The sequence below is a fragment of the Spermophilus citellus genome, assembly GCF_964194105.1.
Source record: "Spermophilus citellus genome assembly, chromosome: 14".
Taxonomy (NCBI): domain Eukaryota; kingdom Metazoa; phylum Chordata; class Mammalia; order Rodentia; family Sciuridae; genus Spermophilus; species Spermophilus citellus.
The window spans coordinates 101,278,553-101,303,092 of NC_138194.1; the positions used below are offsets into that span (position 1 = coordinate 101,278,553).

The 24,540-nt window shown below is 46.5% G+C and overlaps 1 protein-coding gene across 3 annotated transcripts in view; it reads right to left on the reverse strand.

Moving 5' to 3' along the window:
• The window catches only part of COL22A1 (collagen type XXII alpha 1 chain), a 238,332-nt gene extending 215,759 nt beyond the window's left edge, over nucleotides 1-22,573 (reverse strand). The window contains exon 1 of one of the 3 annotated variants that reach the window (XM_081266210.1): nucleotides 21,701-22,573. The gene's annotated coding sequence lies outside the window, so the exon portion shown is untranslated. The remainder of the gene's footprint in view (nucleotides 1-21,700) is intronic. The other 2 variants (XM_081266209.1, XM_081266208.1) reach the window with 2 other exon arrangements.
• Nucleotides 22,574-24,540: the final 1,967 nt, after the last annotated feature.

Consider the following 24,540-nt stretch of genomic DNA (forward strand, 5'->3'; position numbering starts at 1 on the left):
TTCAGTAAATGTGAGGTTTGTAGCAGCTCTCACCCCACCCTCGCCAGCAGGGTGCCCGGGACCTGGCACACCACTGGACTGTCTCCCTCTCATCCAGCCCTGCCCTGAGCTGTTTCCAGGGTTAGCTGCCAACCTGGCATGACGTAGGCCACACCCCTGTCCCTGGGAGGCAGAGCTCTGCCATTAGTCCCCCAAAAGTCCAGCAATTAATTTACTGGGCTGAGTTCCTTCCACTAGCCAGCCCATTGCTATAGTAACCAGCATTCCTTATTCAGGGACCCAGAGGAGGGGGCAGAGAGAACTCTGAGCAGAAAGCAATTTAGAGAGAGAAAATGAGATTGTGCACTACTAGGGCAGCCTGGGCAGAATCCGAGTTCTGTCTGACTCAGAGGGGCTGGCCTCCGCCCTGGAATACAGGGGCTGGGGGACAGGACACAGTGCCGTGTTGCTGGGCGATGAGCTGTGTTTCACGCAGGAATCTCGTCAGGACATAAAAGCATGGTGTGGCTGTGGCCAGGCCACTGAGCTGTGTCTGCTTGTCTACCAGGACCCCGTGCTGAGCCTCTGCACAGCCCTACTGAGCTATCTGCAAGGTCAGCTGCACATGCAGGTCAGAGAAGGCAACTTCTGTCTCAGTGGGGCTGCCTGATGTCCAGCAGGCTCACTGGATTCAAAACTTGGTTCTGTGTGATGACGTGGACGATGTCCTCTTAGGTCATGATAGACCCAACCTGATCTTTTATTAAAATTGGGAGCCATCTTGCCACAAAGCCATGAAAAGCTAATTTCTGCTTTACTATAAATTACTGCAAATTCTGAACCTTCTTGGAATGCCTGCCCGTGCCTTGAACTCACCCATGCCTGGCTCTCTGACCAGAGAGCAGCCCTCTCTGAAACTTTAGTGACACCTCATAAATATTGGCCTTCCCTGGCCAGATAACAACCCTCTCTGAGGCTCTAATGGTCTTCATAAATTCTGATGTTGGGGCCAGAAAAAAAAAATGTAAACTACCATTAGTGTGATGCTTGTCAGAGTTCTGTTATCTGTAACCCCCCTTTTGTGTAACTTTCTGGGCTATAAAGCTGGGCTGTAGGAAAGGTGGGGTTGCTGTCTTGTTCCCGCCGTTTTGGGAGGGAGAGGCAGCCCAGCCGGTAGAAATAATAAGCTTGTTTTAATTTGATTTTAATTGGAGTCAGTGGTCTTTTCTTGCATCCTGGTCTAACATTTTGGAGTTCCCCAGCGAGATGACCCTGCCCGACCAGACCACAAGACCAGACTGCTGGAAATTCTAAAGCCAGCCTTCGCTCCAGGGCTCCGGGCTGGAGAGCCACTCTAGGGGGTGCGCAACTTGAGATGTTCCAAGGCCTCGGAGTGAGCCTTATTCGCAAGCACCTGGTGGAGGAGGCCTCTATAGGTAAGTGGCGCCTTTATAACATCTGGTATCTGGTTAAGGGAGATCTCTTCTGATGACAGAGAGGTGGCCTGGCGAGGCTCACATAGACTCCTGTCCGGACAGTAACGAGAAATCGTTCTGTCTTCTGTTCTGTTCTGTAGGGAATTCCTCTGGAAGGGTAGAGAGGTGCCGACGGGCACGCACGCGCTCCTACCCCGGAGCTTTGGCAAGACGTTGCACTGCTCCTCTGTTTTCTGTTTCGGCGCCGGGTTTCTGTTTTCTTGTGTTTTGTTCTGTGTTCTATATGTTTTTTTGTTTGTTTGTTTTTGTGCGTTTTGTTGTGTGATTTCTGTGGTAAAAACTTAAGGATATTGGATGTGAAAATGGGTAATAAAGCAAGTCAGCCTGACACCCCTTTGGACTGTGTTTTAAGGAACTGCGATGAACTTTACCCCCCTTTGTTAAGCAGGAGGAGAGAAGCCCCTGGCTGGCTGCTGGAGCACACCCACTGCAGAGGGCAATGCCTGCTGGGGATCTAAGAACTGAGTATCTCCCAGGTTAACAAGTGAGACTCCTTTAAAACCCCTTGTCCCTCCAGATCCAGAGAGTCACAACCTTTGGGCAGAGTCCCCGGTGTTTCTCCTTTGTTAGCAAAGCAATAAAACTCCCTTTTTCTTTTTCTCAAAACCCTGTCCTCATTATTAAATTGGCATTAATTGGCTCTAAGGTCAGGAACCGAACTTTCAGTTACAAATTTTGATACCACCCCCCCCTCCCGGAACTTTTTGAGAGCTGACTACTGAAATGTTAGGAGATGGAGCATGCTTGGGGTGGAACCCAACCAGAGCAGCTAATCCTGTAAGTAAAAGGAGGGACTGAGGGACTCCCAGCAGCTGCCGAAGCCCTGTTGCTTCGGGGAATTCCCTCCTTCCTTCCCTGCATTGTAAGGATTATGCCACCTCTGTCTTCTTGAAAAGAGAAAAAGAAAAAGGAGACACTTAATGCAGTAAAGTCGCCATGGAGACCCTTGATTTTATATTTCAGGTTGCCCCTCTGTGAAAATATCTGGTCCCCTTGTGGGGACATCTATGGTGCCACTGGTGTAGGAGATTTTTCTCTTATCTGCTCTGTTTTAAAGGTTTCTGTCTGTCAGCCATAGTCTGGAGCTCCTCTCTGTCTGTCCTGTGTCTTTGTTTCTGACCCTTTAAGACATGTGCAATAGTGTGTTGATATTATAAATTGTTTCTTGGGAATGATCTTGGCTGAATGTGTGTCTAAAAGATGATGTTTTATTGTAACAATCTGGTATCTGAATGGGTTTTTGATGCATTGCACAATGCTGCAGTTAAAAGTTGGGTTTAGGTAATTGTTTAGTTTATGATTTCAGATAATTCATGCCAGAGAACTTAAATACTTAGGATGGAAAACTAAAGAACTCTACTTCCAAGTTGGCAAGTAACTTCCCAATCATTCAGTCTTTTTTTCACCAATTTTGAATTGGGTAGCCTGGGAAAATGTTACTGTGTGTACCAGTGCATTAATTTGGACAAGGATAGTAAATCATAGTATGGTATCTGTTGACAAAACAAGATGTAAAGATATAAAATTTTGTGAATTGTATCTTAAACTTGTATCATAATTTTCAACATCGGAACCTGAAAATTATGACTTATGGTTAAAATGCCTTAGGCCTGAGGTGTCTGTTCAAAATAGCAGTTTTTCCCTGCTCCTTCAGACCTCAGCCAGGACGCCTGTTGAAATGCAAATGAAAGAAGCCTGCAATCTCAGTAGGAGACTGATCTGAGGCCTAAAAAAAAAAAAAAAAAAAAAAAAAAAGTAAATTGTATGGTATTTACTAATTACTGGCCAGTATTTTTTTTTCTAGGACTCTTGTTTTTTCCTTAGATTCTGTATTTTTTTGAGCTCTTGATTTTGATCCTACAGACCTAGGTTAATGTTTTTCTGATCAGTTCTATCTTTGACCAACTGTGGACTTTTTGAAACATTGCAATGGAGATTTCACCTGCGAAAAGCTACAAGGCCTTTACTATTGTTATGTGTGCACACTTTTGTTATGTGTTGTATGTCTATATATATACATATGTCCGTATATCATATATATGATATACAAATTAACATATATAAGGAGCGCTCATAAAAACAAATTTTAAAAAATGGATCCAAAGATCTTTAATTCATGTGATTTAAATGGTTCAATTGAAATTGGATAAACAGATAAAAATAAATGTCTTTAAATTTAAGCTTACAAGTTTTTCTAGGTGTTCAAAAAAACTCATAAAATATTAATGTCTATAAAATATCTAATATGCCTTGATTCTAGGACTTTTCCTTCAACAAAAAAATGGTTTACACTGTTCAATACATTTGTCTAATATTTTGATAAATAAGTAAAGTAAATTTGATATGGGATTACTCATTCATGAGTACTTTTGTTAGATATCTGATTGATTTACTAAGGTCTGTATAAGTTGGTACTAAAGTCTGTATAAGATTGTAAAAATCAGTCATGTGTTAAAAGAGACAATAATTTCTTAAAACATAAGTTTACCCATAACATTGTGTTTATTAAGTTTTATTTTTTTCCAGAGCAAGCAACCATAAAAATTAAACAACTGGTTAAATAAGAACTGTTATTTTAGAGCACTGTACTGCCATTTCTTTAAAAGCTAAACTTGGTTAATGTAGAAACATCAGTGTAATTGTGATGCTATTAATGTGCTCATATCTTCCAGGTACACAAGTCTGTAAGGTAGAAACTTTGAAAGAGCATTATATCAAGCTGGTGTTCGGAAGTTGTATGGTAAAAAATATATTGGGGATTTATTTACCTGTTATCAATAAGATATGTAAAGTTTTGTTACTTCTTACATTGGGGAACAATTTAAATGTATTTTTAAGTTAATGAGAGCCTTATCTATGTAAAGGTTAAAAACTTTCAGCCTTTCTTTAATTCATGTTTTAAATGTGATATCATATGGTGTTAGCTAATGTTCATGTGACCTCAAACAATTTATGTAAACTTTGTAAAATGATATTTAAAAATACAAAGATCAGCTTTAGAACTAAAACACTTAAGATTTATAAAGAGCCCTGCCTTACCTGAGATGAGGCTCTGTGTCCCATCTTACTAAATGTGAGAATGACTATGAAAACAGTAGGCCAGATTTTAGTTCATTTAAAGTTATGTTCAAAAGTTTGTTTTTTTGTTGTTTTTTTTCTGTCAAGATTACTAGGATCTCAAACAGGGGATATAATGTATAACTCAGCCAAAAATTCAGGGTAGCTGTTACACGAACTAAGTGTTAACTCTTGTTAATTTTATTTTGTAATTTCCTTATAAGTGACCTAAAGATTCCCTGTTAGTGTTTTACAGAAGTGTTGCTTTAAGAACACAACATGGGTTAGTTTGAGATAATAAGCCATCACCTACAAGACAGATAGGATAATACAGATCCCAATTAATAAAAAGATGAATAATTATAAAGTTATAGACATGAAAGCCCAGTACTCTTAATATAAGGCTGTTAAAATTTATTTGCTGGATGTTTAAGATTAAGTTTTAAAATTAAAGTTAAATTAAAAGGGCCAGAAAAACCAATATTTGGCTCTTGCCCTCTGAGTCAGTCTGAATCCAGGGAACAGGGGACTTCTCTAAAGAGCTTTGCAACTCTGGGCCACATAACCTCCCGATCAGGGAGATTAATGAGACCACTGGAGAACAGAAAGCCAATCAGTGCACTTGCTGTGAAGAGGAGGGTCATCAGAGAAGGGAGACATCCCTGATGCTTCCGAGGGAAGCCACATGGTCAAGCAAGGCCTGGACCCATCCTAGGGCAAATGGCACTAGCGGAACTGAGAAGCTGCTGTAAAGTTTCCCCAGGACTCCCAGGGAAACTCAGCTGACTGTTAACAATAGATAGAAACAAAAGTCAGTTTGACTGCTTCATCTTAAAGACTTAGCAAAGACAGTTAAAACCAAAATACAGCCATTCCTGGGCATTTTAAATAATAATAATGATGATGATAATAATAATAATAATAATGATTATTATTATTATTTAAGGTATACACTTTATGTTAGCCTCCCAAAATAAGTAAGACTGGAGGCTACAAAGAAGGATTCTCAGACAGAAATGCCTGATAACTATAAAAAGAGACTATCAAGAGGAGCTGCCAGAGACAGAAGTTTTTAGTTTAAGGCCTACACATATTCCTAACCTACACGGGTAGGCTTCGTGTTTGCTAGTATGATTATCCAGCCCTGAGTAACAGAATTAAAGGTTTCTCTATTAGACACAGAGCTCATACTAGTAAAAGAATTTTGCAAGATCAGATGACATTAAATTATTAAACTGTATCTTATGGGGAAGGACATCTGTAACACTAAAAGTTAAATGTTATGCTTACAGTTCTGATAACTGGAGATGTTAAAGCCTGGTGAGGGAACTTCTATACAGTGACACGTTCCAGCTGCTGCAACATTTACTCAGTACTCATGGTTTTTGTTTCTCTCATAGAAGCACCCATCCCCAGATGACTTTACAACCTGTTCTTCCCCAACCAGACTTCAAACCGAACTGACTTCTAAAAGGCAACTCATGTCCCTCACGCCGTGCCCCCTCACGTCACCCTCTCTCAGCTCAGAAGAAGCCAAAATGAGTGACGCCTCTCTTCTTACAACAATGGAGCCAAAAATAAATAGATTATCAATATAAGTAATTAATTAAGTCAGGTAAAATCAGGGAGACCGGTTTTAGGTGAGTTCTAAAAATTTAGAGACTGTTACCTGAGGGATTAAAATTCCCTCAGTGCTCTTCCCCTACCCTATCAAAGATTTGAAAGGGACACATAAGGAAAGGGGGGAATGATAGACCCAACCTAATCTTTTATTAAAATTGGGAGCCATCTTGCCACAAAGCCATGAAAAGCTAATTTCTGCTTTACTATAAATTACTGCAAATTCTGAACCTGCTTGGAATGCCTGCCCGTGCCTTGAACTCACCCCTGCCTGGCTCTCTGACCAGAGAGCAGCCCTCTCTGAAACTTTAGTGACACCTCATAAATATTGGCCTTCCCTGGCCAGACAACGACCCTCTCTGAGGCTCTAATGGTCTTCATAAATTCTGATGTTGGGGCCAGAAAAAAAAATGTAAACTACCATTAGTGTGATGCTTGTCAGAGTTCTGTTATCTGTAACCCCCCTTTTGTGTAACTTTCTGGGCTATAAAGCTGGGCTGTAGGAAAGGTGGGGTTGCTGTCTTGTTCCCGCCGTTTTGGGAGGGAGAGGCAGCCCAGCCGGTCGAAATAATAAGCTTGCTTTAATTTGATTTTAATTGGAGTCAGTGGTCTTTTCTTGTGTCCTGGTCTAACAGTCAACACCTATATACTCAAGACTTTCTCCAAGCCAGGCCAGATGTTATCACTGTCACCATTTGCTTCTCTTGGGGCAACCAGCATAATGATGAAGCTTTTCAATCAGAACCCTGAGCTTAAATTCCCAGCTGCCACACACTAGCCATGCAGACTATGTATGGAAGGCCCTTAGCTTCTCTGTGCCTCAGATCTTCCGTGCATACAAGTGGGGACAAAACATTTACCTCACAGGTTTACTGGGTATGATTAAATGAGAAACTTGGAACACAGCTGGCCATGGAGATCACTTAGGGCTTGTCAATTTTAATTTCCAATTCCTCACGCCTAAACTGGAAGCAACATCCCTTATTCAGAGATCCATGAAGCAGATTACATGAGACCATGGGTGTGATAATTTTAATAAGGTAAAGTGCTGCCATTACTGTCATAATTGGCTACTCAGAGAGCTCAGTCCATGTTGACCGCACAGGGGAACCAGGCACTTCATTCCCTTCCAACTCTGCCCTACATGCATGTCCAGCATTCCACAGTCCACTGAGTCCAAGGATCTTGCAGGCCAGTGGTAGAGACAGACAAACAGGAGATTTGTCTACGTTCATGTGGTCAGGGCTCTTAATAGAGAGGAGGACACAGAGTCACAGGAGCTGAGAGTACGGCGGCACCTAACTCAGGCTGGTCAGTCAGGGAAGGCTTCCTGGAGAAGGTGCAATCTAAGCTGAGCCTGGGAGGGTGTGTGGGAGGCAGCAGGAGGATGGGTGCTTCTTCACCAGGAACAGCCCACCTACCATCTTCACTGCTCAGACGGAGAACAGAAGCACAGGTGTTTGGAGGAAGGGATGGAGGGAAGAAGAAATCCAGGTGGGGGCAGAGGCAGGACTCCGTGGGGAGGAAGGCATTCAGGGGTGAGGAAGGAAGGTTAACAAGGGAAGTCTAGAAACTGGTGCGCTGACCCCAGAGCAAGGGTTCAGGCTTTGCTTAGAGACCCCCTGGGCCCAGTGGATATTTGCAGCATGGGAGAGGCATCTGCTGATGAGCTGGTGACAAAGATGGATTGGAAAAACCAAGGAGGAGACCAGGGCAACACCCAAAAGAAGTGCCAACCACCTTCCCTGAGACCCCATGGACTGTGTGGTCCAGCTGTGGACTCCATGATACCAGGTGACTGGCAGGGAGCAGGGGGACCGAGGGAGAAGAGCATCCTGAAGGAAGCCAGATTTCCAGTTTGAGCATCTGGGAGCCTGTGAGCAAGGCGTGGGCAGAAGGGGAGTTCAGGTTGGACCTACTGAGGTAAGTCTGTCTGAGATACCAGAAAGACAGCCAGAACGAGAGGTCAAAGGGCATTTGAGTGTGGAGCTTAGAAGAGAAGCTGTATAAAGGTACTAAGAGTGTGGAAGATGGGGCTGAGGGGCGTCAGTTCAGGTAGGAATTGGAAGAGGGAGAGAAGCCACTTGTGCCCCATCTGTGACACTAGTCTCAGCTCCACTTCCAGTTACTATACTTAGTGATGTGAGTGAGTTTTCAGTTTTCTTCCCTGACCAACCCAATATTTTCCAGTGATTTTTATGGTGTGGAATTCTGTGTGGTACACGTTTACCTTAGGGGGAAAAAAAAAAAAAAACATCTAAGTTGCTAAGGTGCCCGAGAAAAGGAGCTGAGCGTCTACCCCACTTGGGCCATCTTGCCGTACCTACATATGACAGCTATCTGCTAAATGATCAAATTCAATGGGCTCTACAGATTCACAAGGTAATACTAGAAGTGTCCATGATACAACTGCAAATAAGCCTTAACAGAAAGAACTATGAAATCATAACTTCAACAGGAAAGTCCAGTGAACTGATTCCAACAATAAAATAATTCAAATTGTCCAATAAGTATTTTCAAAGTAGAAGTCACAGGAACCTTCAATGAGCAACAACAACCACTCTTGAAACAAATGGAAAATAAAAACATTCAGCAAAGAAATAGAAGATATAAAAAAGGAAGCAAAAGGGAAATAAAGAGCTAAAAATACAATAACCACAACACGTAACAACCTCTGATCATAGTGGAGTGAAGAGTCAGCAGACTGGAAAGCAGAGCGGCAGAAATCGCCCAACCTGGACAGCAGCAAGAAAATCAACTGGGAAAACACCAGCAGAGCCTCAGGAACCTGACACAAGAACAAAGCACCAGGCACTCATGTCATGGGAGTTCCTGAAGGAGAGGAGGGAGCGTGCGCTGAAAACACACTGAAGAAATAAGGGGTGAGAAACCCCCAGACTTACTGAGATCCAGGAGGTATGGATTGTGCTTTCCCCCAAGAAGAACAGACCCAAAGAAGTCCATACCAAAACCTCTCATAATACAATTTCTGGAAACTCAACACAAAACTCTTAAAGGGGTCTAGAGAGAGTGAAGCGCTGTCTGGGGAGGAAACGCCACATGAATGACAGCAGGCTTCTCCCTTGAAACCTAAGGAACCGAGAGGAAGCCCCAGTTTTCAAGAGCTAAAGGGAAAGAACCTTTAGCCTATAGTTTTACATCCAGCAAACATATCCCTCGGGCATAAAGGGGAAATGAAGACAATCTGAGAGTAAGGAAACCATGAGAATCTGGCTCACAGACTTACTCTTGAAATGTGATGATCATTATTATCCAAAGCACAGGTATGAAGACAAGATTTGGTGTGAATATACTTGTATACAACCAGAGACAGGAAAAATTGGGCTCTACATGTGTTATAAGAATTGTAATGCATTCCACTGCCATATACAAATAAAAATAAAAAATAAATTAAAAATTTAAAAAAATAAAATTAAAGAATTGCCAGAGCAGGTTCCCTAAATAGGAAGTGATACAAGAAAGAGGCTGGGGTTTAGGAAGGAAGAGGCATGGGGTGAGCGGAGGGCATTTATAACAGACTGCCATCCAATATGGTGTTCAGAGCGTGCAGAGGAAATTCTAGAGATGTCATTAGTATTTCAAAGGGAAGGAGGGTAAAGGGACCTAAATGAAAAAAGGGTCTCCACCCTCAAAGTGGTAAAACGCCCACCCCTAGTCTGTGACTTTGCCCACGTACCTGGCAACACCCAGAGCAAGCACTAACGAAACTGTACAAGGAGATGTATCCAGAGCCATAAACATGTTTTGATAATAGATCAAAATGGAATTATAGAAATTATCAGTGAATCTGCAGGAAGGCAAAGGTAAACTGAAGAATGAGGAATGAAACGAACAAAAGGAAAACAATAAAATGTCCCCAAGACCCTCCAAGAAGCAGAGGAAAGCCAACTGAGTGAGGAGCTCAGAATACACTCAGCAACTCTGCCTGAAGTTCCCAGCCCCAGAAGAGGCACTTGGGTCAGCTCACACGAGGACCTTGTCAATCACTTATGAGAGCTAGGACCACCCCCTCTTTGTCTTATTTTATTTGATTTCTGTCAATATTGTAATAATGCAGTAATATGTTTGATAAATGGAACACTGACTTGTAAAGTGGGACCCCAGGTATACACGCAAACTCAACGTTAGAAAGGGCGTTGAGCAGAGGAGCTACCTCCGGGACTGTCTCATCCATCCTACAGAGGAGGGAGGGGAGACTCCCAAGGCTGGGTAATTGTCAGGCTCCATTGCCAGGGTGCCATGGGGAGGAGATGTGAACCCAGGCCTCGCTGAAGGCAAGGATGGGGAGGGAAACATCGCTGTGGACCCTCTCTCCTTCCCTGCTCTGTGCCAGGCCCTTCCACGTGTGCCAAATATCTTAATGAACTGGGTCCCTGGGAGGTTCCTGAGAGAAGCCGTGTCCCCACTGCCCAGCTCATCTGCCCACAGAATATGTGCTAAGTAAAAATTCAGTGAATAAATTAATCAATGATTTCCCTTTAATTCAAATTCACAGCTTGAGCAGGTTTTAGAATAAGAAATTCTGACTTTATTCTGAGAACACAGCTGAACTAGAGACAGTGTCTTCCTGTGTCCAGGCTACTGCAACAGACTAAGGCTAGACTGAGCAGCTTATAAAAAGAGATCTAGTTCTCCCAGTTCTGGAGACTGGAAGTTCAAGATCAAGGCTGCAGATTTGGTGTCTGGTAAGGGCCACTGCCTGACAGCTATCTTCTCACCATCTTCAGACAGCAGAAGGGGTGAGGGGTGCTCTTTTATAAGAATGCTAATCCTATGACAGAGGGCTCTACTCTTATGAGCTAGCATCGCCAAAGTCCCCACCTCCAAATACCATTTCTTTGAGAGTTAAGCTTCAACATATGAACTGGGGGCCAGATTCATCTACAGCAAGTAGAGCCAAGCAGAAGGACGGAACTCAGAGCAGTAGTCCTCGCCTCCTGCTGAGTGCACATAATCCAACCCATTCCCAGAGAGGTGGACCTCCTTGTGCCATCCATACCCCAGCACCAACTGGGAAAACATCAGCCTTCCCGGGAAATGGAAGCCCTGACAACCCCTTGGTTATCCTCATGAGCATGAGGACAAATCACTGGCAAATATAAGAGAAAATAGCAGGAGATCCTCCCTCTCAAAATAAATAAATAAATAAAAGTTTCTCAGGATGGATTGCAAGCAGATGGTCTTGCCTCAAATGCAGTCAGTCTCTCCCCAGAGGTCTTAGAATTGGGGCAAACATTCCTCGAGCACTTGATCCTCCACAAGTGCACCCCAGAACCAACAGCACCTCCTCTTCTCTGTGCCTGCTAGCCCCAGCAGCCACTGCTCCCTCTCGCCCAGAGCAGTGCCGAACCCTAACTGCTCTGCTCTCCGGCTCTCTGGCTTTGCCCTCCACTAGATCCTCTGCAAGTTAAGCACAGTGGTCCTTAAAAACACAAAACTCTACAGATCATTTCCCTCTGTCCTTGCCTCTTTCCTGGCCCAGCCCTGAGCCCGGCGCTGCCTGCTAAAGACAAAGGGAGGTGGAAAAGCTGTGTGCGCTCCAGCCCTCCAGCGCTCTTCCTCTCTTTACCTCTCTCCTTTCCCTTCACTCTCTTCCTCCTCTCTACTTCCCTTCATCCTCCTCCCCCCACTCCTTCTGCCTTCTCTTATTTTCATACATTGTATTGTCCAAACAAAAAGTAAATCCCAGAAAAGCCAAAGCCGATCCCTGCCTCCTTACACCACGCAAATACAGCAAGCACACACACGTCCAGCCAGTTTCTGTGTCGGTAAGAAGATAAGAAGATGCCATGTCGGGACCATTAAGTGATGGCAGGGTATGACACCGAATGCAAGAAGGAGGTTAGCCCTGAAAGCCCGGGATGGTTTTGCACACCTGAGCATTCAGTCGGTGCTAACTGGTTAACAGATTCACATGTCATTAATACCCTTGGTAATTTTGCCTTGTGAGTCTCAGTGTTTCTTTGCCTTTGGGAGATAAGTTTCCTGATGCACAGAAGAGGCCTTGTGTTCCAGGGACCCCGACACTCAGCAGAGAGGGGATGCTTATTTTGTGTGGAATGAGAACATAAATAAAAATGGAAGCAGATCCAACAGGCTGTGGAGTAGCAGATGGAGTGAAGAGATGACACAAAGGACACAAATAGTAGCAGGAGGGCGATGGTGCACTGGGGTGTTTCGTCTCTTCAGGAGAAGCTGGAACACAGTTGCATCAGTCCTTCACTGCCAAACTGTGGACTGATTAATTTGATCCAAGGAAGAGATGGAAATGAGACAGAAAGAGAAATGCTTTAAAATCTACCCCCCTTCTTTGACCTATGGGGCATTCACAATTATTTCCTATTGGTTGCTTTTTCTTTTTATCACTTCCCTAAGAAAAGCCTGGATTCCAGTTCTGTTTCTTTCCCAGTGGCTAGAAACTGTAAAAGAGACTCAAACCACATCTACCTATTTTTGAAACAATGAAGATTTCTCAACTGGTGCTGTAAGTGACATGAAAGGCACATCCACTGTTTGAAGCCATCTCCCACTTCTTTATTACTCTGCCATTTCTTTGGAGTCATTGATCAATTACTTCAACGAGTATTTACTGAGCCCTAGACAGTGCACTAGCCATCACTATAGTGACTGGGTGCAGCAATGTCCCTATCTCCACACAGCTTACTTCTTTGGGGAGAAAAGAGAGAAACTGAACAAAGGGGGAAGAAGGGGGATAACTTTCAGAGAGTAATATCTTAGCACAAAGAAACAGCATCAGGTGATAGAAGGTGACTTGGGTGAGACACTCTTACACACTGTCAACGGAAAGCCTTCTCTTGGGGGCAGTGACCTGAGATCTGAAGAGTGACAGGAGCTGGCTGATCAGAAAGGGGACAAGGGGAGATGGGCAATGCCTCCATCTGTCAGAGGGGCCCTGAACCAACTGCCTCAGACACTGTGTCCACCCTCAGAGCGGCCCCTTTCCAAGGTTCTCTACACATCCTCCTAAGAGCCAAATGAGGCCCTAACACACGGAGTGGTCGTCAGACTCCTAGATGAGCCTTGCAGCGACCCACTGGATCCGGATGAAGTTGATGTCCTCCTCCTGGACCTGCAAGGTGGGTTTGTCCCCTCCTCCCAGCCTCACCACGTATCCCCTGGTTGCATGTTGGCTCAGACCCATGTGACACGGGGACAAGAATGGGGAGAGCTGGCAGGGCAGAGGGAGGAGGGGCAGCATGCACTTCGAGATTCCAGGGGCAAGGGTGGGCGAGTTCCCACGAGCAAGGAAAGAGGCTGGCTGCAGTCACTGGGTGCGACCCACCAAGTCAGCTGTTTGCACAGTAAGGAGACTGGGGATCTAAGAAGAGCACACAGGTATGGGAGCAAGTTCTCATCAGATGAGCCTTCCAAGTGGGAGCTCCGAGGTGAGCAAGCTCAGGAGACAGCCCCACCTGGAGGCCTGAAACACAGGAAGTCCAGACTCGCCTCTCTCCCAGGCATCCCTCCCTGCCTCCTTCGCGGCCCTCCCAGGCTCCCTATCTCGTCTCCCCTTCCTTGACAACTCAGCTTAGACACACTTTCCCAGAAGTGCCCTGTTCCAGCTCCCTCTCCAAGGGCAGACTTCAAATACCCATGGAGATACACTCCCTGTGCACCCTTCCAGGCCACCGGGCAGGGGCCACACAGCCTGGAGGCTGGGCCTCCCAGCCAGCGCCACCCATCACTGCCAGAACACGGGAGTGGCTCCCTCCTGCTTCATTGATTTCCTCAGACATCTTAGAGCTGTCATAACCCCATTCTTAGGTCTTCCACGCTTTCAGGATGGAATTCTTCCCAGTTTTTTTTCCTTCTCCCTCTCCCCCCAGGCACACGGTCTCAGTTCACTTCACAGGAGACTCTCAGATGACCAGGTCTTGAGGACACAGAAGGGTATTTCTGTTTAATTTATTTTGATAGAGTCTGTCCTGATGAAGCAGCACATATAAATAGTGCCCCAGCAGCCAGCCTGTTCTGGGGGAGAATGAGAAGGCCACCAGTGCCTCCCCTGTGGCACGAGGCAGTGTAGTGGGAGAGCCACAGGTCCCCATGGGGCCTCCACCAGACGTTGGCGAGGTTCCTGCCTCTACCACACCCTGGTACTGTGAGTGCAGCTGGTCTCCCCAGAGGGTCAGGTGCCTCATCTGTATAAAGGGAGACTGACACACCGCTGTTGCTTAGATTAGATTCCCTTACTCAGTGACTAGGAGCCATGAAAATATGGCTAGCCAGCTAGCTAGATGGTGACAGGCAGAGGATAACTCCAGGCACTCAACAGAAGGAAGGTGTCATGGCCAGAGGATCCTTTGCAGTACTAATCCCATACTCACAGAACTTTCCCCAGTATAACTCCACTGGAGAACTCTACCAGACCACACAGGCTCCCCACCACTTCTGATCAGCCCATGTTTGAATCCACTCTGTCTCTGTTAAGTTCCCTCATTTAAACTTCATGTCCCCAGAAACCAGGAATTTGCTACTCTGCCAGACATTAACTGCGTCTCAGAACTCTAGCATGTGGAAGCAGGAAGGCATTGCAGAGATGTCCCCCGTCTTTAGAGGAGACCGCTGAAGGGAGACCAGGGGCCAAGTTCAGACAGGCAGTGGGCCCTTTCCCTAATTCAGAACTCGGCTTCACACCAGGCAACCCCAGGTGACCAGGCTGACTGGAGTCCCCACCTAAGCGTGGACTCTAACCCACGCTTCTAGCTCTGCCGTCTAGCAGCCACTCCACACAACCTCCAGGGACAGGTTCCCTTCTCAGAGTGAGAGGCCTGTTTCCGTAGCAGGTTGTAAATTCCTTGTTTACTGCACTCTGCATTTGTGAAGGAACCTGCTCACAATAAGTACAGACATAATTGGACAAGACAAGCCTGTTAATGTCATTTTTCCAGCTTAAAACCTTCTCTGGACCCTCCACGCCTTTTTCAACATGATCCCAACCTTCCTTTCCAGGTTCATGGAAACGCACTGTATTTATGAACCCATTCTTCAACTCCAAAGGCATCTCTCTTTTCCTCTCACGACAGTACTTTCTTTTCCTAAATCCTCGTCAGTCCTTGACATTGTCTCTGCTACCACCTCTTCCCTGCCAGGCAGACCCCGCCCCAGACTGCAAAAGCCAGTTCATGAGTCTTCTCCAGTGAAGCCCCCACTGACTGCCTAGGTAAGGAGTATGCCACTGCTCAGCCGTCTCCCTCAGGCTCCCAGACACGTTTTTAGCACTTCACAGGAGACATTTAAAGCTACCTGTGTATTGGTCTGTATTCTCCACTGGGGTTTTCAGACTCAGGGATCTTCTGGCTCTCTTCCTCAGTGCCCAGAACTGTGATGGGCACACAGCAGATGCTCCACGAATCAGTGTAAGAGAGAAATGAATCAATGAGTTGTGTATCTGAGCTGTCTATCTAGCTTAGTATGGCACTCTCATTTTTTCTAAAACAAATATATATATATATAGACATTAATATATATACTACGTATACATATGTGTGTGTGTGTGTGTGTGTATATATACACATACATATATATTTAAACAGTCTTGAAGCTTCTGATTCCTGAGAACAGAGCAAGCACATGGCACAAGAGTTACTTTCTTTGCCTAGTCACAAGGCAAGTGGGGGATGGGGAGGCTCTTCCAAGAAGTTGCCGCAGCTCCCCCGGGGCCCTGTCACTCACAGGTGTGAGTACTGAGACGTTAGGCCTGCACCCAGAAGGACCAAGAATGGAGTGCTGCAGGGTGAGCTCTCTTCCCAGGGACTTGACTTGCAAATGTACCCAACACAGGGAGACCAAGAGACACCTCACAGCCATCACAGGGTAGGACTCTCCAGCCCATTTCCTACAGGAATCTATGGCTTTGGTGTAGCCAAGGATGTCACATTTGTTTGCTAATCAGAAATTCCAGGGCCCTCGGATGACACTCATCTTGTTTCCTAAGCCCTTTCCCCGAGATCCAGCCCAGAGATGCTCTAAACATTTCTGGAAAACACAGCTAGCAAACAGAAGAGCCAGATTCAGACCTAGACCGCCTTATGACCACTATTACAGCCCAGGCCATGCCAGGCCCCTGGGCTGAGTGGGGGCATTACCAGAACTGCCTGTAAGCAGACAGCCCTTCTGGGGCCAGAGCTGCAAGGCGGGGAAGGGTGAGCATTCTTGGAAATGTCTAAGTGTGGGTGCTGGGCTGGGCATGGTCAATATAAACATGACCTTTCCAACTTCAATATTTCATTCTCTCATTTAGTCATGATTTAAGTTAAATTGTAATTTATTACTCTAACACCTACTATATGTCAGGAATTTTGCATGGATTTTGATTCCTTGAGAAGCTTTTTTTTAAATCCCCATTTTAAAAACTATTTTGTTCTGCAGAGATTTACCATCGGGTCCCTACTGTACCCAGCACCTTGCAGACACTGGTGGTTCAAAGCTTATACAGAAATTATGAACTAGAGGAGCTCTTTTCCTGGGGGACAAATGCATACCCCTGCCCCCGGCCCCCATGTGAGCACAGCACTTGATCACACAGGTCCTGCCAGGCATGGAACAGTGGGAGGCACATACAGGCAGGATCGGTCACTGTTAGATGTTTGTCCAGAGTGCTGGGAACATCCCACCCCATGCCTCATTCCGTCCAGCAGTGCTGCTGATGATGGCAGGAGACAGCCCTGCTCCCTGGTGGGCTCATGACAAGCAACAGATCAGGCTAAACAAAATCCTTCCTACACTTCACCTGGCAGTGATTCATGGAGTATCACCCACACCAAACAGGATGCTAGATAAACACATGCTTAGTATTTGTCAGTCACTGTTCCCAAATGTTCAAATGCTACATTTTGACTGATGTGCATGTTTGGATCTAGATAAAGCTGTGAAAGGCTATTTGCTGGAATGTTGCTACTGCTTAAATTGAAGGATCAGACTACAGGAGGTTGCTGAGATGAATGCACTTGTTACAATACATCTTTATTATTTTTATGATTTAAAGCACTCTAACCAGGAATGGTTTTTAAAAAGAAAAAAGATGTCCAACTGCTATGTTTGCTTTTTTATATAAATCATATGTTTACCTTTATGTGAATTATATTCATTTATATGAATTATAAACATTTACACCTAAGGCAGTCTAGAATATCAAGAGCAAGACTGTGCTAAATTGTGAATTTGAACCCCAGTTCTGGTACTGACTGGCACTCAGCTGCAGAGAGGATCAAGAAGTGTGTTATTTTGTTTTTGCAAAAGTCAAAAGGTACCATGGGAGAGAGATTTAGTTTATTCTAAGTTCACCCAAAAAGATGAAATAAGGACCATCAGATGGAAATGTAGGGGAGAGCTTTTTCTGATAAGAGGAGGAGTTTTCACTCCACATCCAGACCTGCATTATAGGCCTTAGGAGGCAGCAAGTCCTCTGCTCCCACAGGTGGGCAGTCCCAGGGAGGGTGTGAGAGGACTCTGCCTTCCAGTGAGCAGGCTGATGGACACCTCAAGCCCTCAGACCCAATGAGCTCATGAAAGCAGATAAGAGTTACAAAGCCTTTGTGGGTGGTCCTCCTGGATTAATCACAAAAATATCTGTGGTTCTGTTTTATTTTCACTTCGTTTATTGTGGCAAGAACATTCAAAATGAGACCTACTTTCTTTTATTTTGTTAAATTTTGTTATTTGTTCTACATGACAGTAAAATGGATTTTGACACATCATACATAAATGGAGAATAACTTCTCATTGTTCTGATTGCACATGATGTAGACCTACTTTCTTAACCGACTATTAAGTGTACAATATAGCATTATATATCTGGGCACAATGTCAGACAGCAGATCTCTATGACTTATTCATCTTAACTGGAATCATTCGTGCAACTAATCATACCCATTGTCTCATTGACTTTGTTGTTGTCACTGGCCTGCCTGTTCTTGTCTTTCAGGCATCGAGAGTAGACTATGACCCTGGCAGTGGCTACTGGGCAGTTGAGGTCAGCCACCTCTGGCCTGCCTCTGCCTATAAGTTGCTGAAGAAAGGCCTTTCCTTAGAAATACTTCCAAACAAAAGACGGTGTAAATTCTGGCTCCTTTTTCTCAAAAATGTTTTAGGAACCAAACAAACAAAAAAAGACTAAAAGATATTCTCATCTCTGCCAGAACTAATCAGAGTTAGCTGGAAGTGATGAGCTCCCAACAACTGGGAGCATGTAAGTTGAGGCAGGAGGAGGAGGAAGAGTGGATCACAGAAGGCCTGTGCTCAGCTTCTGGCAAGGCATCCCCAGGACCTCAGCAGGCAGGTGTGGTGCCCCCCACATTCCCTGAGTGTCTGCCAGGACTTCCCTTCATACCAAAACGTTACCCCAGCTGTTAGCCTCCCGAGCATACTTAGTCCTAATACCTCCTGAGAACCAGTAAAGAGACCATGTCCTCTGACCCAGAAATCCTATTCCTTGGCAGTCAGCTGAGGCACATGCTGGCCCCTGGGAGGAGCCATGTAGCCAAGATGCTCATGGCAGCAGCAAGAAGGGAATGGTCAGCATATGGCAAGCATCCCCTCACAAGAATGTTAAGAAGCAGTCCAAAGTGTTACCAAGACCAAGCTCAGGGACTGATTGTGCTAAAGAGTAAATCCAAGGGATGTTAATGCCATGTCATCCACTGTCCTCAGTCACTGGTTCCATGAACCTTCCCCTGACCCCAGGCAACGTGCAAAGAGGAGATGTCAGGGTGCCCACCTGGCCTCAGACACTTGTTTTGCCTCCCAACATACACATACAAACACGCACACGTACACACACACACACACACACACAATGCCAAGTCCAGGTAGGAAGACAGAATGAGGGGTCAAGCCTTCTGCCCAGGTTGCTCAGGAGACTTAAAGACCCACGTCCACCTCTACACACAAACCAGGTGAGTCACTCTCACTCTCCAGCTCTGTGTCCTCATCTGTAGACTGGAAACTGAATTGTTTCCACTCACCAGCCTTTGAAGCTATTTTTGTGGGGCAACTCAGTATATCTTCATTTCTTGGGTGAAAGATTTCCAAAAATCCCCAAGAACCTTCTCGCCCTGAGAATTCCCTGCAGGCCTTTCTCATTTAATGGTCTGCCTTGGGAGCTATACATCAATAATGTTGCCTTTTTTTTTTTTTTTTGAGAAGTTTCCAAGCATGAAGACAAAGCCTTTTGTTGACATGGAAATTATCTTTGAGATCTTTTTCCTCTGCCTTCCCTCTCCCTGTCCTTGAAGAAGTAATTCAAACTCTCTGGTCCTTGTTTCTGACACTGAGATACCAACAGCACGCAAGTCACTCAGTCCTGGCTCACAGTAACTCCACAGACAATGAACCTGCCTTGGAACCATCAGCACAGCCTTGGAGGAAGAGAGGCAGGCAGGAGGACCTTCTAGGGCTGACAGGAAGTGCTTAGGAATGGCAGGATCTCAGACTAGGAAGAGCCCTTAAAAGCTCACCTGGTCCAAGTCTGAACCTGAGTTCAAACAGCCCTCCTACAGCCCTGTAAATGGACATGCAACCTGTGTTTGAATACCTCCCACAGTGGAGGAATCACACTTAATAAGTTTATCCCTCTTGTTTCTGGACAGTTCTTTCAATTGAAATGGAATATGGCACCCAATGATCCAATGAACAGATCAGTTGCCCCTTATTCAGAATGCCTCTCCTACCCCAGGCCACTGAGGCCACCTGTCTTCTCCTCTGCACCGGAGGATCTTCCCATGGTCATATTTATCTTTCCACACAAGCCACAGTTTCTGTTTCCAAGAAATCCTGGCTTTTCTGATCTAAATGCAGTTTTAAAACATTTATGAAGCATTAAAACTCTGTGGGCTGCATCAACCTAGGGCCACTTGACTATTTTGTAGGTGGAAAAACTTGTATCTTATGACACTTTGAACAAACTCTAGAAAAGCTAGATACAAATGCATTTCTGCTCTGAACACTTAAAAGTGTCCATAGCTCTCCTGGAGCCCTTCACAACCCCCCCACAAGAAGAGATCCCCATCCCATCCAACCTCTTGCCTAACAAGAGAGGCCCAAGTACCTAGCATGGTGACCTTCCAGAACCGCTCAATATCTGAGTGACAAGAAGACATAGGATGGAGCAGGGTGCTTCCATCTATAGCACCCCAGGTTCATGAGACAGAAGCAAACTACAACACATCGCATGCCTGCATGTCTCGGAAACTTCACATGTTACCTGTTTTGATTCCTTTTATCATCTCCATTTGTTAAATGAGGAAATGGAGGCTCCCGGCACAGACCCTTGGGTTTATCCATGACAACAGGACAAAAACCATAGAGTTAAGACTAGAAGCCAAAACTTGACAGGTTAGCTTCTGCCACACCTAATAGCATAAAGCTGGCAGTGTGCCCCACAAAGCAGCCCTCTAACTAAACAGAAGCCCTGGAAAGAAACTCCCCAGGCCCTGAACCAAACTAGGTCTTTCTATCATTCTGCTAGGCATAAATCATCAAAGACAGACAGACGACCAGTGCAGACAGAGAACTAGCAGCTCAGGATCTGGGAGGTGACAGAGAATGCAACAAAGTTCTAAGCAGGGAGACCCTGCAGACTTCTGGGACAGGCAGCAGGCAGGGCCTCCTTCATGGATGCCTGACAAGCGTGTCTGCCTGTCATCTGGCCTTCAATGGGGAGATATGAGGCTCACTGTCCAAAAACACACTGAATTAACATTATGCTTCATAAATGGGACAAAAAGCTCCGGTCTGCTACAGAACACAATATGCAGAGAAAATAAAAGTAGTCAAAAACACCTCTGTGGTCTAAAGGAAGCTGGGAACCGGGCAAGAAAATGCTCAGATAAAAAAGAGACCTGAATTTAGCTCAAGAAGGCAAAGTCCAGCTAGGGTTGTGGCTCAGTGGTAGAGCACTTGCCTACCACATGCAGGGTCCTGGGTCCGATCTTCAGCACCACATAAAAATAAATAAGTAAATTATACAATAAAAAGGTATTGTGTCCAACTACAACTAAAACAAATATTTAAAAAAAAAGAAGAAGAAGAAGAAGAAGAAGAAGAAGGCAAAGTCCCTTGACAGTCAATGCAAAGCCTAGAAGATATTCTTCACCTCCATTTCCCAGTCTTTCTCTCTCTTCTTACTGGAAAAAGGAAGAGGACAGCACAAACCCCTTGAGAAGCAGCGATTTCAAAGGGCTCTGGCATTTAACCCTGTGGTCATCCTGGTGATGCCCAGTGAGAATCAAACAGGTACCGTCTCCCAGACTTCATTCCATGTCCCTCTGAAACGGAGGCAAGGCACACACACACACACACACACACACACACACACACACACACACACATCTGCTCCTAACTGGGATCATCCCCAAAGGGCTTCAGCAGGAAACAGATTTGTACCTGGAGAGAGCCCCCTCTCCAGCCTGTATCCACTCCGCTGTCCCCCTTGCCATGGGGAAGGTCGGAGTGCACGGAGGCCTGTGACCTCAGCATATGTGGCAGAGAAGAGACTCAGGCCTTACCTGGCACAGAGGTGCTCAAGGGTGTCAGTCAGTTCTGTCCTGGGCTGGAGCCCCTGGAAGCAGTGTTGGGAGAAGATGCCAGCTCCAGAAAGTCCCCTCCTGGGGTCACCTGTCAACAGCCTACCTACTTTCCCTCCAAAACCTATCACATTCAGCCCCAGGCAGGACTCTCAAGAAGTCCTTCCCAGCCAGGGGTCCAGAGAGCAAGTTTTGAAACAAACAGCTAAGCGCCTAGAGTTAGAAGGCAAGGCTTGAGACTTACAAATGGAGTAAAAACTGTGAGAAACAAAAAAGTAGGGAGAGGAGAAGACACTCCGGGGAGAAGCGCAGCAGCCCCAGCGGCCGGTGACTGCCTGAGAACAAAGCTGTCCGGCCTCCCCGGGGCGCCCTGGCGCAGCGCGAGGATTCCCTGGCTGCGAGCGCGGGGCGCGGGGCGGAGCGGCGGGGCGGGGGCGCGGGCGGGGAGCGCGGGGCAGGAGCAGAGGGGCGGGCCCGGGCGCCCGGGGTGGGGCCTGACCGCGCCGGGGCGGAGTCTGCGGGATCCAGAGCCCCGGGAGCTGGCCGAGTCTGTCCCCGCGCGCAGAGGGCCGGCAGCTCCCAAATGGAAGGGGGCGGGCGGAGGGCGCGGAAGGCTGGCGGCAGCCCGGGCAGGTGTCTCAGGGACCGGGGGACACTTGAGGCTGCGCTAGGAATCCCAGAGAGCGCGGACAACTCTGTCCAATTTTAGACTCCGCCGGATATTTTGGTCCCTCTTACAGCCGGTCTGAAATAGCCCACCACCGAGGGAGGCAGCTGCCGCGGCGCCTCTGTACCCCGCCGAGGGCAAGGGAAGGGAGAGCTCTGCTTTCTGTCCAGCACTCAACCAGTGCTTGAGTTTCCCTCCTGTCAGAGCACGTGACAAAGTAACCTGCACTCACCCTTCGGTGCCAGGGCTTCCTACAGGTGGTCCTGTTTTCGGGACTGTCACTTCAGCCCAGGGGTGAGGAGGGGTGAGGGGTAGATGGTGTCTTTATTTGGGGATAAGGATGGTGGGGTCTCAGAGAGAGCCTTTGTCACCAGCCAGGGCCCTCAGCGGATCAGGGAGGGAGCCCGGGTTAGTCGGATAGGAAGGCTTTTCTTACCAGTGGGCTTCCCAGCCCCCAGAGGCAGAACCCGAGCCGGTGCTGGCCGGGGTGCCCTTCTGCATTTCCTTTCTGAGAGCTGTTCCTAAAAGTGGGCCAGGCGGGGTACTTTGAACTAGATGAGAACATGGCTTAATTTGAATGACCTCTCCCATCCCTCTGCTCCTAGTCTCCCAAACACTGTGTGTCTTTATTTGGCTGCCGGCTGAGTAGCAACAGTTTAATAAACAGACACAATGGGGCTCATCTGTGGCCCCCGGACACTCAACATCCTAGCCCCTGCCTCCTGTCCTGCCTCCTTTTCCAGCCACCCTGTGGCAATTCATTCCTCATGTGCTTGTAGAATGCCACTTGTTGCAGGGACAGTGTTGGGTACTGGCCAACTAGAGCAGAGGTGTGCCCTGTGTCAGAGTGGGTCCTGCATCAGGAAAGGTGACAGGCTGAGATGAGTGCCCAGCTAGGTTACCTCAGTTGCAGGTAGGGCAGGGAGCCGAGAAGAGTGACCACACATGTATGAGAAGGGCCCAGGTCTCAGTATCTCAACAAGTAGTTACATGTGCCCAGCTGAGCCGAGCTGAGCAGGAACCCAAGCACATGTCCCCACGCCTGCTATGGGGAAACAGAAAACAGCAAAGCAAACTACTGGTGTTCATTGGCTGATTTTACATAAATATGTGAAAACATGATGAAATCAATAGATATACAAGATTGCACACAATTAGGAGACTTCTGAAAACTAGACAGCAGAACCAGAAAAGAAACTAGGAGAGCAAATAAAGACCCCTCTTGAGGATAGGACACACTGAGGAGTGGCACAGCCCCTGCACTGCAGCTCTCCTGTGGCCCAGTACTTCCCACTATTCCTGCAGGACCCAGGCCCTCAGCTGCTGAAGACAACTTGGGGACAGGACTCAAGGTCTCCCCACCCTACTTTCCACTCCAGGCAATGCCTCAATATCCTCCCTTCCTTCCCCTCTTTTAATTCTAATTTTTAATTAATGCATAATAATCTTACATGTCGGGGCACAGTGTGTTGCTTCAACACCTGCACACCTTATGCTGCTGCCACCAGAAAACTGGAATGAATCTTTCCTGGGGTTGGAGAACCCAGGGGGGGGACCCCATGTAGACAACAGGCTTCCTACATCTCCCCCACAGCCATGCTGAGCTCCCAGGAAAGGCAGGCTGCATTCCACATCAGCACTGCCTCCGCCCCTTCTCCCCACCATTATGTTCCAGGAAAAAGGCTCCGCGGGGAAATGGCCCAGGGCTTGAGAACACCTGCTCTGCCTCAGAGCGGTGCTCAGCCACAAGCTCTTCATCCTCTGCGTGCTGTTGTGGGACATTAAGCAGCTGCAGACAACCAGCAGGGGTTCTGGAAAGACCATTCTGAAAGCTCTGTCTCACTTCCTTCCCCTTCTGGACTGTTTCTCCGCTGAGATGACAAAGTGTTCAGAGAGCCAAGATGTGATAAACAGGAATAGAAAATCCACATATGTATCATTACACACCCCACTCTACGGATATGCAGTTCACAGAGTAAAACAATGTGCCCCTGTGACTTGATTTGCTTTTCATGTCTATCACTCATTCTATGGCTGTGATAACTGATGCCCAAGGGAAGCATAAACGGTCACTTCCAGGAATTGCCAGTCGGGATTCATATTCCTCTGTGGAACTAGACACCTGTCTGTGTCTCTGGTGGGTGGCCCTGCTCAG